Source organism: Dromiciops gliroides, chromosome 6 (genome assembly GCF_019393635.1).
Source record: "Dromiciops gliroides isolate mDroGli1 chromosome 6, mDroGli1.pri, whole genome shotgun sequence".
Lineage (NCBI taxonomy): Eukaryota > Metazoa > Chordata > Mammalia > Microbiotheria > Microbiotheriidae > Dromiciops > Dromiciops gliroides.
The window spans coordinates 187,411,945-187,427,413 of NC_057866.1; the positions used below are offsets into that span (position 1 = coordinate 187,411,945).

At 37.0% G+C, this 15,469-nt stretch overlaps 1 protein-coding gene across 1 annotated transcript in view; it reads left to right on the forward strand.

Annotated features, from left to right (window-relative positions):
• ANXA10 (annexin A10) overlaps positions 1–15,469 on the forward strand; it is a 73,001-nt gene that overhangs the window by 15,932 nt on the left and 41,600 nt on the right. The gene's annotated exons all lie outside the window — the stretch shown is intronic.

Below are 15,469 nucleotides of genomic sequence, written 5' to 3' on the forward strand. Positions count from 1 at the left end.
CTTGGCTGAAACAAAGATGGTAAATTACCTTAATGTGGCAAATTTCATTTAAAGATAAAAAAGACCAGCATCTATGACAACTTAGTCAAATCCCAGAACACTATAATATATAGAGATTATGTGGTGAAATATTTTTGTGATTCTTATTATTAGTTAATACATAAGGCAACAATGTCAAACCTTTATTCCTGATCTAAGCAAAATATGATGTTCACACCATGAAACTGGATCTGAAAAATATCCCTCTATCAAAGAATTATTCACACACAATCCTACCTCAACCTTTGCTGAGTCATTCTCCCAGCCTTCCCTAAGAGAACTCCACCTGCAGTGCACACACACAAAAATCCCATAGGGGTTGCTGGCATCATGGATCATATTGGGGCCTAGATGATGATACCTGGAGTCAGACTCAGAATAATAACAGTTAACTATCCCATAATGTCTTAAATAGCAAGTTCCAATAATCAGTACTGCAAATGAATTCACTTCTCAAAGAGCACATATGCTAGATAGCGAGTATCAACTATTCATGTACTTATGATAAATAGATGATTTTCATCCCTAAGTTATTAAACAAATGGATTTGCTTTAAGATGTTTCATAACAAATAATAGAAGAGTTGAAATGAGTGTAAATAATCCCAAATTGTATACAGAGAACAGACCAGAAAATGTTTCATATCATAGTATAGAGGAAAACAGCTTTAGGTATTAACCATGTAAGCATAAACATAGTTACTGCCAGGTTTTAAACAATGGGAACATCTTTATGGTGACTCAACTAGTTTACATGTGTTTCTACACATGTTCTAATTTCAGATTAAATAAAAAAACAGAGGTAAACTCAGATTCCCCATTAAGGTGATATAATATAGCTCATAAATTATTATTGTTCACTAATATATCTTATACATATGACAAGTTTGGCTACTAATTTAACTATTGCTTAATACCAATAAATTCAGATCAAAACAGCAATCTCACAGCTTATTAGATGTTTTAGTATTAATTTAATAATCAATTGTTTCAATATTACAATAACAAACTTCAACTTTATCTACTCTGGTAACAGAAATATGCTATGAGAGTTATAAGCAGGACACACCAAACCTAAGAATGAAACTCAAAGAGAATATTCAGGGTTCCAGAAAAGATTTTCCCTCAATTAATAAAGTCTCACAAATCACAGTAGTGTTGGGCAGAATTGTTATCAATATCAAATTGCCATTGCAACAAATTAGCTTACAAATAAGATAGCAAGCCTTCTAAAAATCAAACAAATGTTAATTGAAAATGTATACATTATATCCTGAAAATTTCTTTTGACAAACAGCTTAAAATTTATCCTGATGTTAAAAGGAATATTCACCAAACCTTCATGAGATAATATCTTTTAAAATGCCAAATCTCTCCTTTTTTCCCCTCTAAAATGTATCACTAGAAGTAAATTAATAATTAGATGACCATGTAAGCATTAGCAGGCAGATGCCAAACCTGATCATTAATGTACTTAGTTGTTTTGTGCATTGAGTGACCACACATTTAGACTGAAAACAGTAAAATCTTACATACTTGCATTCTGCTCATATCTTCTAGTTGCAATACGAAATAAAAGTTTACTAGGAGATACATACATGTGATAGGTTTCATGTAACAACTTTCACTCCCCCCCCCCTTTTTTTTGTTTCCCAACTCACACAAACCTTTTTTTTTTTCTTTTTGTGAGCCAAGGAAGGGTTAAGTGTTGTTACTGCCAGGTTTTAAAGCCACAGTATACCACCTCCCCAACACATTTTTTTTCTCTCTCAAAAGTTTCCAAACTGTTTACTCTCAGATTCCTGTTCACACTGTCAATGCAAACAGGGTACAACTTTTTTTTATTTTCTTTTACCAATCATAAATACTTGATTAAAACAATAACTCCAAATAGCTTAGTTAACAGTATAAGTCCTTAATCATAGTACTTCAGATCACATGGTCAAACAGAATGACAGCTTCCTAACCCATTCATTCCCCCTCTTTACTTAAAACAAAATCAAACTTCCTCACACCATCTCAACATACTTAAATCATCTGAAAGTAGGAAAATGGCAGTTAAGCCAATATTTTACTTAAACCCTATTTTTCCAAAGTTAGACCCAAGGGATTCTCTTCATTAATCTGCCTATTTCAAAATTCAGGTATTCTCTAGGAACTCCTTGATTTCTTATTGAACAGTTTTGGAAATTAAAGAATCATATACTCATTCTTCTTGTTGTCTTGTAGCTATTAACCTAGTAGAATGGAAAGACATCCTACAGTCAGTGTACACTCCCCCACTTCTTAGCCTGGCCAAAACTTAGGAAGGCAATGGGTTCTTTGTTTTATCAGTTAAAATAAAAAAAAAAAAACGTACTGTCCAGACACACAAGTACAATGTTTGACAGACACATAACTCACAATAAAACACACAAACAAACATCTGTGAAATAGTGCTCCCCATGTTAAGGTTATTTCTTCTTGTCTACTTTACTAGAGCCCACTCTGGGTATGAGAGTGCAGGAGATGGAAAAGATAGAATGAGGATAGATGGAATTTAGTGCCAGCCAGTCCCACACACCAAGGCTTCCTGACAACAGAAGGAATCCTCTGAAGGGGAGAGATTTTTTGTTGTTTTTGTTGTTCTGCATGGTTCCTAGAGTTATACCTTAAGGTACCTTAAGGTTGGCCCTAAGGCCAACAAAATTAGTATATAATGGATCTCTGTGAATTTTCCCATGTGCCTTCAGGATAAGTCCAATTGCAAAATGGTGTTATAATTTAGGGTCCCATTTAATGACCAAAATTCTTTGGATTCCAACTGATATTATGGCCACGCAGTGTTACAATAGAAGACCATGCTTTTCTTTTTCAGGTCTGTAAGGTCAAATTTAGCCTAATTATTCAAATTGTATGCCAGGGGAAAGCCCTCAGTATACTGTCTCCCTGCCCCATAGGAATTAGGGCTGAGTGAGCTACTAGCTACCCATATATCATCCCCACATACAGGGAGATATCAACACCATGTCTGGACACAGGTCAAGTATTCCCCTGACACTCTTGTGTGGACAGCAGGCATGGCCCCTCGCAAGGAAGACAACACTCCCTTGACCCAGGAGACCAGCATCCCTTCCCTTCGGCAGCTGCCCCACAAGGGAGTGGGTTCAGGGCATGAAGGAGAAAATACACAAAAAGGAATCTTACCTCAGGTATTCTGGAGAGAAGAATGAGGAATATTTTTTCCTGGGTTTTAGCACCAGAAATATGACACCACAAAACTGGATCTGAAAAATATCCCTCTATCAAAGAATTACTTGCACACACAATCCAATCAAAGTTTAAGTAAAAGGGGTTTTGTTTTGTTTGTTTTGTTTTGTTTTGTTTTGTTGTTGTTGTTGTTTTTGTTTTGTCACAAGTGGATATGAGAAGAAGTCTGAACTTCACCTCCTGGGGAGGACCAGATTTATGGCATGTTCTTCAATTATTCAGAGTAAAGACAATGCTCTTATAGGAGGATTGGGGGAGATGTGAAACTGGAAAGTTAAAGCTGTTGGGGAGTGGGGATGTTTGAAATAGTTGGGGACCACAAAGTTATCATCATTACCTGGTCCTAGTCATGTAACAAGAAGATCTGAGTTCCAATCATACTCCTATAAATTTCAAGGCACCCAACTTTCTGGGTGCCCATGACATGTCTGCTTTATCTGTTTGACTAACCACTATCTGGTTAATTAATTGCTTTACTTTTTCCAAGGAAAGAGTGCCTTCTAAATGACCCCAGCAAGCTGATCAACTGTATTATTTCTCATGATCAGAGTGTTCTCCTCACAGTCAGAGTATCCCTAACTATACCCAGGCCTACTAGACTGCCACTACAATGTAGTAATATAAATATTTAAAAAAATTAAAATCAAATTTAATTCAGAAATATGCTTAATCTGGAATATGTGGTTATGCCAAATTGGACATAGGATGAGGAAAAAAAATTAAGATTTGGGGAAATGGAAAAAACAAGTAAATTCCTAGTGAGTTGGTTGGAACATGCATAGAGTCTAAAATGCCTTCTTTCAATTACATCATGAGACAATTAGAAAAAAACACCATAATGACAATTTAGTTTCTTGTTTCTCAGTACTTCTCTCCATTAATCCTGTTTCTGATTGCAGGGGGTAATTTTTAATTAGTCTTCATTCTAACTATTAATCCATTTTCCCACTGGCATGGTGTCAGTACTGAAATGTCTTAATGAATAAATTTCTTTTCCATTTGTGATTTAGTGATTGTCAGATGTAGCTAATGTGCATTCAGTGAAGATTACTAATTGTTTCTTGACCATAAAATTCCTTTTTTACAAAATTTCTAAGGCTTCTTTCCTATTGCTTTTCTATCTACCATGTTAATTATATTCAGCATCCTGTGGATACCTTCAATTATTCTTTTTTTCTTCTTCTTCAGGGAATCAGGCTTTTATTGAAACTGAGCTGTTGTTGAGTTTATAAGTTTATCTCCATTTGCTACTATCTCTTTTAGAAATGAAACTTTCCCTAATTCACAATGAAGCTTTTAATAGAAATTGTATTTGAAGAGCTATTTCTGATGCACACTATGTAAGCTGCTAAACTTTAAACCCTGGTTAAGGACTGATTCTGGGACTATGAGCTGAACCTCGCCATCACAGAGAATGACTAGTGCAGCATGCAAAGTAGGAATCATGGCCCGGCAGATAGGGCAGTGTAAGTGAGGTGAATTTTTGGTGAATCCTAAAGGCAAAGCTGAGGTCAAAGCCAAGGTCAATGAACCAAATTGGAGAAAATAGACATGATTTGCAGTTTAAGTCCAGAGTCTTAAGACAAACAAGAAAAAATTTTGAGACACTGGAATAGGCAGGGAGTGTTAATAAAATCTTAGACAAGAACCAGTGGGCAAGTCCACAGAACAGCTTGACTAGTTCTCCTGGGGCAAAGTCTGTCCTATGCCTTGATAAGGGAGTATTACTTTTGTGATTGAATTAGGACCAGGAGTTGTGAATTACTTCCTTTCTTAGAGAAGGTTCTGAAGTCATTGGGGATTGTAGAAGAAATTCAGACATCTAATTCAGTGGTCTCCAAAGTGGGTGCTTGACCCCAAAGAGTGTGGAATCAACCCTTAAGGGAGTGGAGGGGTGGGAAAATGGGTCACTTCCTACCCTCTCTCCTTTACTCTCCCCTAAATGGAGACATCTCCAACACAACTACTATACCCAGTTCAATAGTCCTCCCTCCGACCCAATCACTGTTGTCCTGTACTTGTAGCCTTGGCCCCTCAAAGAGCTTATATAACCTAATCCAACCATCTGCCCTCATAAATTTCTTACTTTAACATCTGAAATAATCCTCCTACCTTGCTTCAAAATTTTAGAATATCTGATTTTCTTCTAAGTATAGTTCAGATAACATCTCGTATATGAAACTTTTTCTTGATCTTGCTGATTGTTAGGGCTTTTTCATACCTGATATTATTTCATAGTTCCTTGCATATCCTTTGCATTGTTACTTATATATATTTGTATATAGGATGGAGCTTCATTGAGAGCCTAGCACAGTACTTAGAACATAGCAGTTATTTAAAAAATTTTGTGAATAAAATTTAATTTGATTCATAAAACATGACAGAATTAAGTGCTACCTTGTTACTAAGAAGAGTGGCATTATGGAATGGTGAACAGAGAGTAAGCCTTGGAATCAAGAAGATCTGGGTTCAAACCACACTCACCCTATTCCCCATATAGTAGCTACATGACCCTGGGCAAATCACTGAATCTCTCAATGCTCTAAGCAGCTCTCTAAGACTTGGAGAGCATAGACTGCTCTGAATTGTTCCCTCTTCTCCACCTCCTGGCTTTCTTGATTTCCTTCAAATCCCAAATAAAATCCTACCTTCTATGGGAAGTCTTGCCCAATTCTTCTTACTTCTAGTCCCTTCCTTATGTTAATTATATATTTTTCTTTTATCCTGCATATGGATTATTTACACATAGGTTTTGCATATTAGATTAGATCGTTTTGAATTATTTTCTGCCTTTCTTTATATCCCTAGCAATTAATAGTATGCCTAGAAAATAGTAGGTGCTTAATAAATGTTTATTAAGTAAACCAATAAAATTCACAGATCTACTACAAAAGGAACATGTTAGCAGCATGATGAAAGATAGCAAATATATTATGCAATTAAAGGTGAAATGATGAGTTGATGGGGGCAGCAAGGTGGCACAGTAGATAAAGCACCAGCCCTGGATTCAGGAGGACCTGAGTTCGAATGTGGCCTCAGACACTTGGCACTTATTAGCTGTGTGACCCTGGGCAAGTCACTTAACCTTCATTGCCCCGTCCCCCCCAAAAAAAGATCAGCTCATAGAGATGGTTCCTTCACAACTTCAGAAAAACCTAAGAATAATAGCAATAATTCATATTTATATTGTACCATAAGGTTTTTCATAGTGATTTAATTCACAAGAAATAAAGGCAGCATGGTATATTGTAGTAGTTTTTAAAACTTTTTATTTTTCGTCTCAGGACCTTTTTATGCTCTTAAAAATTATGGAGGAACCCAAAGACATTTTTTGTGTGTGTGTGGTTATTTATGTGGGTTATATCTATTGATATTTAATGAATTAAAATTTAAAATATCTTAGTATAAAAATGGTTTTGATGTCATGTACCCCTGAAAGGGTCTCAGGGACCTCCAGAGATCCCCACACCATATTTAGAGAAGCAGTAGAGTGGATAGTTGATTTCAAGAGAGAAAGATCTAGGTCCCACCTCTTACACAGTGACTGTGCAAGTCTGGGTACTTCCCTTAACCTCTCAGTGTTCCAGGCAATACTCTGACCATAAATTGGAGAGAAGATGCCTACATGCATTGGGAAGAGTTTCCCTACTTAGGAATTCTGTATACTAATGAAATCACAAATTCATTTCTTATCTGCTTTCATAACCACTCTGGGAGGTAGGTAGAACAAGTTGTTATCTCCATTTTACAGATAAGGAAACCAAGCATAAAGAGGTTGTATCTTGGGTGTGGTCATATAGTAAATAAGCATCAGAGGTGGGATTTGAATACTTGTGTCCTGATGCCAAGTTTGTCCTATTTCCTTTACATTCTACTTCTTTGTTTATTGTTTTTGTTTTGTGGGGCAATGAGGATTAAGTGACTTGCCCAAGGTCACACAGCTAGTAAGTGTCCAGTGTCTGAGGCTGGATTTGAACTCAGGTCCTTTTGAGTCCAGGGCCAGTGCATTATCCGCTATGACACCTAGCTGCCCCCCACATTCTACTTCTTCTTTAAGGAAATTGTCTCTCCCCATAGGGAGGAAACCACTCTTTATAAAATATTTCCATACATATATTGTAAGAATTTTGTTAAAAAAAAAATAGCTACCTTAAGAAGCCAGGTTTGGGGGCGGCTAGGTGGCGCAGTGGATAAAGCACCGGCCCTGGATTCAGGAGTACCTGAGTTCAAATCCGGCCTGAGACACTTGACACTTACTAGCTGTGTGACCCTGGGCAAGTCACTTAACCCCCATTGCCCCGCAAAAAAAAAAAAAAAAAAGAAGCCAGGTTCAAAAACACCACTAGAAGTTTTCAACTGCTTACGTTATTATTTGTAAATATTCTGATTTACCTGCTGACTTGCCTTGTCCCAGGGCTAACCATGATCCAGAGGAGGTCATTTACCAGCTTCTGTGGTCAGAGTCAGAAATTATTGCTCTGTGAGCTCTGGTACAACTGGTTTTAAGTGTTTCTTTGGAATTTGAGATTAAAGATTAAGTAAGAGATCCTTTAGGAATTGATCAGAAGAGAAAGGGGATTTACATTCAGTTCAATGTGATTCAAAAACATTTATTACATCTGTTCTATGAAATGAAGTGAGTAAATGAGGGTGGGAAAAGAGATTGGGGGGGGGGGGGGTTGTCCCAGTCTTCTTCCCACAAGGAGCTTCCAGGGGAAGCTTTGAATCAAATCTTAACTGATAGCACCTAGCTCAACTTACTCTCCCCTCTGTTCGGAGGGCAGGATGACTGAATTCTAAACTTCTCCCAATGCCTTTCTTTATAGAAGGCAAAAATTGGGCTTTTAGTTCATTCCACTTTGCATCAGCTGTTCTGCCTAGTTTCAACTCCACATGTAATGAGATGACCCCCATAGAAGGTACCATCTAGAGTCCAAATCTCTCCACTCTGCTTTCCTGTTTCTTTTTGTGTGTTGTATCCCCCATTATATTATAAGCTCTTTGAGGACAGGGACTGACTGTCTTTCTACTTACTCATTGTATCCCCAGAATTTAGCACAGTGCCTGGCGCATAGTAGGCACTTAAAAAATCTTTATCAGATTGGATTAGAAGAATAAATTGGAAAGATTAATAAAGCCGGTTTGCAAGGAACTCTTTTTATGTTTAGAAAAATGTGGGACTGTTGGTATCTGGTGGTACAGGAATACAGGTGGCTACATGTTAATGCAAAGTACTTTGTATTTGTTATTTCTATTGACCCTTCTAACAACAATAATCCTTGAAGTAAGTGATGTTATTATTCCCATTTTATAGATGAGTAGATAGAGGGACATCGAGGTTGGGTGATTTGCCCATAGTTCAACAGTTAAGAAGTGTCTCAGTAGGATTTGAACTGAGGTCTTACTAACTCCAAATCCAGCATCCCATTCACTGCACCACCTAGCTGGCTAGCTTTTTCAAGCTTAAAATAAACCACAAGGAACAAGGAGTTTTCTTGGTCACAAAGAAAATGCTGTAATGGCAAAATACATGGGAAGTACTGAGAACTAACCTAAATCATTGTTTAGGAAAGAATTTTCTCTCTTCACCATTTATTGACTATGTGACCTCAAACAAATCTCTCTCCCTGAACCTCAATGTCCTCATGGGAAAAATGATAATAATAATATATCCCCTAAATTCCTTATAGGGTAGGTGTAGGGACCAATGGTGATCAAGCATTGAAAGCAGTTTTAAAGCTGAGAAACATAATACAAATATAAGTTAGTCTATGTATTGTTAATTGTTCAAATGCTTAAGCTTTCTCTGGCACATTACAAGGAATAATAAAAGTTATCTATTAGAAAAAGCTCACAAATTGGAGGGAAACTAGGTTGTTGACACAAATGCACATACCCCCCAAAATCTGTTCTTATATCCAGGGAATATTAGGAGGTTCAAATGAAATAAGGTTTGGGGGGAATTGCAACCTTGTTCAGAGGGGCTATCTTACCCAAATAATTGGAGGCTCATCACAAATCTTGTAAAATAAAATTATTTATTAGGAGAGAGGAAAATATAGCCAGGGGACAGATCACTATGGAGAACTGTCCCCTTAGAGTAAGAGAAGACACCTGGTCTTTTGTATCTTTACAAAACGAAGATGAGGGAAGGACATTACAAAGCACTAAAGGGAAATGAAACAACCGGGAGGTGATTTTGGAATAATGGGACATCTGTAAGATATGCAGCACCCATCCATATCTTGCATATCATCTTGTAGACCTTGGTATTACTTCTCAGCAAACTGAGGTCATGTTCTGCCACATCTCATAGGGGGTTGGAATCCTTTGGATTTCTTGGGGTCCCACTGCATTCCCACAACAATAATGGATGTGAAACATTTTATAAACCTTCTAGAACTATTTAAATGTCAATTATTTGCAGTAACAGCAACTACAGCAGCAGCTTCCAGTGTGGTGATAATTCTGTGAGCCTTCTGCTGCTCTCTTGTTAAGCTCAAGCAATCTCTATATAGTAAAACAGGGTTACTTGGTGTGTCAATTAGGCTGGAGGGAGGCAGGTTGGAAGAGGAATGTATGAACACATACTTTTAAATTTAGTTTGCATTATTACAACTTCTTTAAGTTTAAACAATTAAGAGAACAATAAACCAAGCACTAATTTGTATGGACTATCGATTTCTGAGATGAAAATTCTCACACTGAAAATTAAACAATTAAAATTAAACAATCAAACAGGTTGAAGCTGGCTCCAGCATCTTCCTGTCTGTGGCCCTGAGGTATAGAAGTTAGAAAAGGAGGACCACTTACTTATATATACCATACACAGCATAAGAAGAGTTTGGAGTAAGTGATGATTATTGAAACTTTGAGAAAGAAGCATTTATTTTTCCATTACCCAAAGATTTTTTTTTTTGGTGAGGCAATTGGGGTTAAGTGACTTGCCCAGGGTCAGTTAGTAAGTGTGTAAAGTGTCTGAGGCCAGATTTGAACTCAGGTCCTCCTGAATCGAAGGCAGGTGCTCTATCCACTGCGCCACCTAGCTGCCCCTACCCAAAGATTATTAATTAAAGTTTGGTGATGAAATTATAAACTTTCCTCTAAATGTATATTTCTTTGAATCTCACTCTAAATTATATATATTTTGAAAAATGTGTACCAAAATTTAACAATTAGTGATTAATTTTTATGTTTCACTATGCTTTAGTAGGAAGGACACTGGCCTGAGAGTTAAGAAAAAATGGGTTCTTTTTTTGTTTAATAGTCAACAAAAACCTTTCTTGTCCTATTTGCATGTGCTTCTAAATGGTCTCTAAAGTATCTCCTAGGTCAAACAGCTTAAATTCTGTTAATAAAGCTTTTTCTTTGCCCTTTTTTTTTTAGAAAAACAAAAGCACCATCAGATCATTGATGCAGACATAGAAGGAAACTCAAAAACCATCTAGTTCCAATCTCTTTTTACAAATTAAAAAAAAAAAAAGCCTGAGTGACTTGTCCAAGGTCATACAGGCCACAAGTATTTCAACTGAGATTATAGGATCATAGATAAGGAGCTGGAAGAGACTTTAGAGACTACTAAGTCCAAATTCTTCATTCTGCATATGGGAAAACTGAGGCACAGGGAGTTTAATGACTTGCCCAACAGTCACATAGCTAGTAAATATCTCAGGGGTAATTTGAACTTCACGTCTTTCTGACTCCAAATCTAGCGCTCTCTGACTGGTTCTTATGGCCAAGTCAAAATATCTGATTCCGGAGCAAGATATTTTCCATGGTATCACATGGCCAAGTTGTGTGTGTTTTATCCAAAGCTCTAAAGAAGTACTTGTCTCTTCCTTGTCTTCTGTCAAGCTTCCACAGCTTTTATTCATTTTCTAAAGCAAGCTTTGTTTATTCCTATTGTCCCTTACAGCATCCCTTGTGATTCTCTTCTTCCTATCAGTAGCATATTTCATAAGTGAATAATGTACACATTTTTCTCCATTTTCTCAACACCCATTCCTTCTTTAATCCATTGCTTTATGGGTTTTATTCCCACCACTCTGGCAAAACTGCTTTCTTGTTAAAAGCACCATTTCTTTAAAATCCTATGTTCACATTCTCTATTAAAAAAAAAAAAGTATTCAAAACACTGTCTGAATTTCTCCATCAAATCTGCTATAGGCTTATATCCCCTTCCCATTGCATTAGAAGTCTTCTAGCAGGGGCAGCTAGGTGGCAGCCTGGATAAAGCACCGGCCCTGGATTCAGGAGTACCTAAGTTCAAATCCGGCTTCAGACACTTAACACTTACTAGCTGTGTGACCCTGGGCAAGTCACTTAACCCCAATTGCCTCACTAAAAAAACAACAACAAAAAAAGAAGTCTTCTAGCCCAATCCTGTCATTTTACAGATAAAGAAACTGAGACCCATAAAAGTTAAGTGAGTTGCCCAAGATCACATCGGTCATAAGGAGCAATACCAGAATTTAAACAGTGGTCCTCTGGTTCTAAATACACATTTTCCCTTGCAAAATGCTGCCTGCTTGTCTTCGAATTTTTAAGCCAAAATCCATAAAATGAACATTACAAATTAAGCTTACATTTTTGTTCTAGAGCAGAAGTTCTTCGCTTTTTTGTATGTGTCATAGACCTTTACCCAAACCTAGAAATCCTTTCACAATAAAGCCTATAAATGCATAAAGTAAAATTCAAAATTTTACAAAGGAAACCAACTATACTGAGGTACAATTTTTGAAGTCTTATTTTTAAAAAAAATCCCAAAATCCAGGTTGAGAACCCTTGTACTAAAAAAAGAAATTAATGACTAGCAGCAAGAATATGAAATTGAGGAGGGGGATGTGAGGAGAGGAAATAAATATTTGTTTGTTGAGAGAGGCAGCACAGCCCAGCAGCTGAGAATTGCTGGTCCCAAACAATCAGCAAACGCTAGATTGGAAGTCCTGCCTCGGATACATACTGGCTGAGTGACCCCTTGAGGTCATTTAACCTGTCAGTTCCCCCACCAATTCTAACATCAAAATTTTGGTAAAAAGTTTCCTCACAGGGAATTCCTTGAGACTTTCCCAGGGTCTCACAACTCATTAGTATCTGAGGTCAGTTTTAAATCAAATCTCCCTGATTTCAGGCCCTGCAAGCTATTCCAGGATAGTTTCTTACTGTCTCCTTATCCTTATTCTTCACTTAGGCCTTCTCTTCCAGTTCTCCACTCTTTTTGGTGTGGTTATACATCCTCATAGCTTCAGCTGTAGCAACAGTTCATATAACTCTTATAGTGCTATCTCTTCCATATCGACAAGACCTAGTAATCGACACTCCTCAGTCTGGCATTCAAACCCTTCTATTTCTCCAGCTTTGTGTCCCATTACTTTCCCACACATGATCCCCAGTCAATCAAGGTTGGTCCTCCCACTTCTCTTTTCTGTTTGATCCCTACCATGTGGAATACTCTCTGATTCTACCAATCTTACCCATCCTCCAGGGTCCAACTAAAACCCCACATCCTCCATTAAGGTTGCATTCTTCTGATATACATTCACCTCATGCTCTCTTTCTGAAATCATAATCATATCATCTCAGAATGGGGAAGGATTTCAAAATGCTATTGAATACAAACCAAGCCAGAATAAGAACCCTCCCTGAAATGTGTCAGACAAGTAAAGATCTAGGTTTTTCTTTTGTTTTGTTTTTTGTTTGTTTGTTTGTTTTTCACTAAGAATCCTGTGAGGAGGCTTCAAACTTAAATTTTACTTGTGACATTCCTTATAGATCTTAGTTCTTCTCTCTGGGACCAAAGAAAAGTCTAATTCTCTTTGATAACCTTTCAGATAGGTATAAATAGCTATCAGATGTCCCCATGCCCAAGTTATATATGCCATACAACCTCTTTTTACTTTAATTGACCCTCATATGGTAAGATCTACAGGGCTCTCACCATCACATTTGGACTCTTTTTCATATTCCCCACTTTGTCAATGAGCCTCCTAAAAGGTGATTTCCAGAACTGAACACAGTGCTATAGGTGTGGGGTCTGATAGAGTACAGCTGACTCTCACCACCCCCTACTCCAGCATACCATGCTTTCTTGGCAGTTATAACCAAACTTTTGACTTGCAGACAGATTCTAGCCCCCTAAAATCCCCAAATATTGTTTTTCAGAAAAACTGTCATCTAGTCATACCTACTAAATCTCATATTGGTGTAGTTGATTGTTTCTTGTATTTTTTCACTTAATCTACTCATTTAAGTTCATTTTATTAGATTTGGCCCAGTATCATAGTTTGGGGGGGGCAATGAGGATTAAGTGATTTTTCCCGGGGTCACACAGCTAGTGTCAAGTGTCTGAGGCTGGATTTGAACTCAGGTCCTCCTGAATCCAGTACTGGTGCTTTATCCACTGCGCCACCTAGCTGCCCAGTTTTTTTGTGTTTTTTTGTTATTGTTGGTGGTGGTGGTTTTGTGGGTTTTTTGTGTTTTTTTTTTTTGCTGAGGAAATTGGGGTTCAGTGACTTGCCCAAGGACTGGATTTGAACTCAGGTCCTCCTGACTCCAGGGCCAGTGCTCTCTCTATCCACTGTGCCACCTAGCTGCCCCCATAACTTTTTTTTTTTTAGTGAGGCAATTGGGGTTAAGTGACTTGCCCAGGGTCACATAGCCAATAAGTGTCAAAGGTCTGAGGCCAGATTTGAACTCAGGTCCTCCTGAATCCAGGGCCGGTGCTCTATCCACTGTGCCACCTAGCTGCCCCAATTTGTAAAATTAGTATTGAAAGTGAAAATAAACAGTTACATACCACATTTTCTCAATTTGCTAATTTATTCCTTAACACAGGGAGCATAATTTTTTTGATCTTCCATGCATTCTCTCCCTCGTTTTTTCATTATTTCAATAAGAATTTAGTAAGCACTACTGTTATGCCCAATACTCTTTTCTGCTAAGCAGTAGAGATACAAAGAAAAAATGAAACATAGCACTACCAACAAGGAATTTGTCACATATAAAAGGGTGAGGCCCTTGAATTTTACCAGTAACCTCAACATTTCTTCTGTCCCAATTTCTCCATTTTTTGTAGTTCTCAATGATTTGTGAGTTATGGCTGTTTTGTTGTAATGTTTATTGTCTTGATGTTGTCAATCTGTGGTGGTTGATATAGTCCAATTCCTAAGAAATTCTGGTGCTTTATTGGGACAACAGGACGGAAATCTTGAAGTAGCAATTGTTCAGGAAAATGCAAGCCATATGGTCCTCATATCTATAGTGTTCAGCTAGCAGATAAATGGCTTTTTACTTAAAATGAAACATAAAAGCATGTAATAGTTCTACCTAGTGGCATTGAGAATTCAATTTATGATTATTCTTTCTTCATTCTCAAAGCCTTTATGCTGTTCTGTGTCATTAAGACATTTTAATATATATGATCAAAACTGATTTTAACTAATAGGTTGGATACATTAAGGAGGATGAAATATTATCTAGACATTTTGGCTAGCCTTTGAACCATGTAAAATTGATTTATAAACCTTTTTCTAGTAGTCTTAATAAAAGCTAAATGCACTACAAAAAATCGTGTGTATGTATGCATATTGTATATTATATATAATATGTACATATATTTCTGTTATTAATATACCTTAGATTGAGAATAAAAACTATTTTCTTATCAATTTTTATACTTCTGTTATCTGGAAAACATTGATTTTTTTAAAAATTCTCATGTTTTAACAAAGAAAACCCAGCATGCTTGCCATCAGGGAAAAAATATTTATTTTCACTTTCCATGTTCTTTTATGCATTGCAATAAAAATAAAGCAGTGGTTTTCAGAAATGCCTAAAAGATTATTTTTTAAAAAAACAGTCACAAAAGATAACATAAGTTGTTGGGCAATAGAAGCATCAGTTCCTTCCTCCTAAGGGCCATTATTACCACAATGGAAAAAAAAATCTTTTTGTTGATGAATAATGTTTCCTAAAGCCCCTACCCGGCAATCAAGGACACTAGGAGAGCAATCATGCAAGCATGCTCAGGTAAAGCATATTTAGTTTTCAATTGCTATTCATATTTACAATGATACAAAGGCAGTGTGTGTGTTTGGAGAGTTGGATGGAGGAGGGTACAGTGTTATCTTGTGTATATATTGCTGCATATGTTAAGATATTTTTTTCCATGGGGTAAATTCAGT